We start from the raw sequence: 3,856 nt of genomic DNA, 5'->3' as shown, positions 1-3,856 counted from the left end.
CAATACAAGTATATGATATACAAAAATTCTGTGCGTCTCCTGGGGGCTAAGCCCCCCTTGTCCTTAAAACCTAGTGACACCCCTGCTGGTCCATTTGCTCTTTTTCACAGGAGACTGGGCTATTCTTATCTGACTTTTAATTTTACCTGTTTTGTACAGGTCTGAGTTTAAAAACTAGATTTAATTTACAGTTTTAGAGACATCACAGGTACTGTATATGCCAACAGTAAAATATATGCAGAAATTAATGCTAATTTATTTATTTTCTTTGATATGACTAGTTGAGTAAAACATTTAGTTTTTGACCATCAGCTGAATGATTTGGTTTGTTAGATTTAGATATTTGAGAAGGTTGAAAGCTGCTCTGGAGTTTGCTCTCCAACTGATCACCCAGCATCTGAGTCTATGTGCTCCCAGAAAAGCAGATTCCATCCACTGCGCCTGACAGCTTTGCAACAGCCCGGACCACTGTCAGGATCACTTTCACTTTCTGATAAATCAGAAATCTGCCTCCGTTAATCAGCACAAATCCAGTTATCATAAATTCAAATATATACAAATCTTTCACGTCTTCAGTGGAAAGTGGTGCCACCAGGTTCCAAGCCTCCCAGGAACCACTGACACGACTAGCAGCAACCGTTCCACTCAGACAGCTACATTCCCCTCGTTCCAACGTCAATGTGGAAAACATTGTGTCAGTTGCGTTCAGAGACCACTTGACCAAATCCATAAATCATTTTTGTTTCAGATTGTAGGTAGAAAATGGCTTGAAAAAGCTGCAAAGCAGGGTAGGAGGGTCAGGTTCAGGAGAGAGCAAAAAAGCATCCGGCACCTCTGAAGGCTAAGCGATAGAAACATAGAAACAGCAAAGAAACAGTGTTTTAACATGTCCTCTTATAAACACTGAAAAATACTATGTGTACGACTGACTAAATATGAACTAAATAATACAGAAACTGTTAAAAGTAAAAGTAAGAGTTTTACTCACTGTTGAGTTGTGGTGAGTAGCTGCCATAGTGAGTTCTTAACCCTCTAACTTTCCGACGGAATTCCCACTAGAGGCATGTTCTAGTTTAAATCTGCGATTTGTAAGTGGGAAATTCCCACTTCCCAGTATATCTGGAAAGCCACAAAAATAGCCATCAAAAATGCACTAAATGGAGATTTTACACAGCGAATTTCGATGGTGTATTAGAACTCTTTGCGCCTCTAACCAGTGGTGGGATGCAGTGATTTTCAGGGTAAAATAATGAACATACATTATGGGAGATGTAGTTTATGGTTAATGCAGGCTTTTAAGCAGCATATTTTAAACACTTTAACGAATCTTTGAATCTCTAGCGGGTCACATAAAATACTGTGGTGGACCATAAGTGGCCTGTGGGCCTTGAGTTTGACACACGGTCCAAACTATTCCTRTAAACGAGACTGATGTGAAGTTGTAAAAGTTTTCCTGAGGATTAGAAACAAAACTCAACAGCTTTGTCTGAAACTACAAACAGGCAACAGCTGTCACTCAACTGAGACAATMTGGTCATTTAATATTTAAAACTGCTGCCAGTGAAGTGTTTTTTATTTTCATTTTTTTAGCTTTTTACTATGTTGCTTGAGGATGATGCACAGTCACATTTAACTAACAGGTGAAAACGTTTATTTTGTCACACTCAATACCTTTATATCATTATTGGTAAGGTTTGGTTTGTCTTTTTATGTCCTGAAAAGTGCATCAAACTGGGGAAAAATCTAAGTGTGAGACACAGTAAATAGGACTTTGCTCACAGCCTCAATGAGTCATCTCTCTATTTATAAAAAATCATTTAAATCTAACACCGCCAAGCATTGAGTTTTCACAAGTTTCAGGTCCACATCTGATAAATGAAATGCACATCTTAGGTTTTATGACTGTATTCTAGCCAGCTTAAGTAAAAATAAAACAGAAAACATTTATTTTATGTGCATGCCAATTTTTTTTTTTACTCATGAAAAGTAGATTATTGAAAGTCGGACATTGTCTGTTGCTTTATTTAGCAGTTGAACTCCCACCTGTCCTGTAAATCAGACAAACGGCTGGATGAGGTGTGCGTCCTGGTGCCGTAATGGGAAGGTTGGATGTGTGAACACATTGTGTGCTCTGAAGATGTAGCAGCTGAATCTATGTGAAACATTAGCCTCATAATGTCACAACATGTATGTATCCCAGTTGTATGGCACGTAACATTTAACAGAACCACGTAAAACAGGTGATGTAAGAGTTTTYTTTTTGTGATCGGCTGTTTATCAGACTCCCAGCTGACGAGTCTCCTCCTGGTCGATGGCAGCTCCTCTGTGCTGTTCAGAGCCAGCCACTGACATAATTGCTGTAATTAAAAACAGGTCAAATCAACCCCCTCCCTCCCTCGCCTCCGACCTGTTAAAGGCCTCTGCGTTTTACAACAGACAGCTCCATTAATACGTCAATCGGACGCCATCGAGTTACTTCGTTGCGTTTCGTTCAGAGAGGCTCAGTGTGCGAAGAAAAAAAAAAACGTTCCCCTGCTGCACGCTCTGCCATGTGTTGTAGTTTGTCATAAACATGTCAGGGAGTTATTAAAGTAATTTAAAAGGATCTCAAGAGTTCTTGCACACGTTGGCCTTAATGTGTTATTTCACACTCTTCTAAAAGTTGTTTGTGACACGTGAAAACAGCTAATTACTTTTAAAATGTTCTTTTTGTTACATTTATTTACTTTAACATGTTGCCATTGTTACTGATGCAATCTTAGGGATGATATTGTGTGCAATTTGAGATTAAAACAAAAAGAGTCAAGGCTAAAAAAGTAGTGCTGGGCATAGTTTGAAATTTTAATTGTGATTAATCACAAGATTTTTATGATAAACCATGATTAATCGCAAAAAACACCATTTTTGTTAATAGAAACTGGCTGAATGCACGTTTGTATGTTGCAATACACTTTGTGACATACTGTGCATTTTTGTATTTTCTGTATTTTCTCTTGTTACTTATTGTATTTTTCATTTATTTATTTATTTATTTTGCTGACAACTGGGACCTCAGTGTCTATCTTTCATTCCTCATGTAGTACTCATATGGAATGACAAAAAATGTATGAATGGGGGATGCATTTGTCGGCTGCATTGAAGGAGTCTTTGAACTCGGACAGCCTCCAGTGCCGTGCTGTGATGTAAGCAGGTGAATAATTCGGCCTTCGGAGGACCTGGCCCCTGATTTTGGACCCAGCCAATATGTTTTTGAAATSTATAAAAACTGAACAGCCTATTGTGATTTTACAGTCTCCTTTTTATAGTTGAAGTAAAGTTTGGCAAATAAGGTCTAATGTTACAACTTGTCAGAGCTCCCTTTAAAGGCTGAAAGTGACACATTATGTCCAACAAAAAGCTATAAACAATTCTCTGAAATGTGTAACRAGCATTTACTGTGTCGCCACAGCAGCAGCAGGAAGGCGTAGTGGGACAACGTTTACCCTGAAGAGTGATGAGGTAACAGGAAGAATAATGAATAAACGCAGACTGCAGAGTGAACACGTCTGTCCTTCACCTCAACAACCTTTGAAACAGTGAATCAGCAAAAATCTCACTGAAGTCATCAAAGGAAGTTCTGCTGCAGATGCTCCTGAGTCGACATAATCTCCAGGAGATGTGTGTGTGTGGGTGGGGTGTGTGTGTGTGAGCAGCTTTTTACTAAGCCATCCTTAATACAATGTGATTTGCTGAAGAATCCAGACTTTCCTGATGCATCTCAGTAATCCAGGTAAAAAATCAAAAAGAAAAAAATTGCATAGGTCCTCTGGACGGGTTCTTCTCTAATGAAACGTTTCGTCTCTCCTCCAAGAGACTT

The sequence above is a fragment of the Austrofundulus limnaeus genome, unplaced genomic scaffold (assembly GCF_001266775.1).
Source record: "Austrofundulus limnaeus strain Quisiro unplaced genomic scaffold, Austrofundulus_limnaeus-1.0 Scaffold2, whole genome shotgun sequence".
Taxonomy (NCBI): Eukaryota; Metazoa; Chordata; class Actinopteri; order Cyprinodontiformes; family Rivulidae; genus Austrofundulus; species Austrofundulus limnaeus.
The sequence above is the reverse complement of the archived record's forward strand: the minus strand, read 5'-3'. Positions refer to the sequence as shown.